Source organism: Mytilus edulis, chromosome 6, assembly GCF_963676685.1.
Source record: "Mytilus edulis chromosome 6, xbMytEdul2.2, whole genome shotgun sequence".
NCBI classification, from domain to species: Eukaryota; Metazoa; Mollusca; class Bivalvia; order Mytilida; family Mytilidae; genus Mytilus; species Mytilus edulis.
This window is the reverse complement of record NC_092349.1, coordinates 13,983,917-13,984,344: the sequence shown is the minus strand read 5'-3', so window position 1 is coordinate 13,984,344 and position 428 is coordinate 13,983,917.

Below are 428 nucleotides of genomic sequence, written 5' to 3'. Positions count from 1 at the left end.
ATTAAACCTGACCGTCGTGCGATTTTTTTTTCGTGATGACTGCCGTGTAAAAAATGATCATCGGAAAAGTGAGAAAAGCAGCAGAATTGGAAACATTCGAATGACCGTATAAAAAAGGAGTGCACCATCTCATGACTTTTTCTTTTTTACGGTCATTTCATCCCCAAAAATCAGGTTATGAAAAAATGGTTTTAATTTTAGAAGTATTTTGCTCCTCCCTGCTTTAATATTTTGAACTTTAATGTGTTTACTGGCCTGAAAAATAATAAGACCTATTTAATGAAGAGATAAATGTCCCCCAAACACAGTCATTTACAGGTTAATTCAACTAATAAATACTGTTACATGTCCCGTAGTCTGTTGATCCCAGATGATTCACTGTTCCGATAATCTATTTATAGATGTAAAATTCCCTTTTAGAGCCTTTT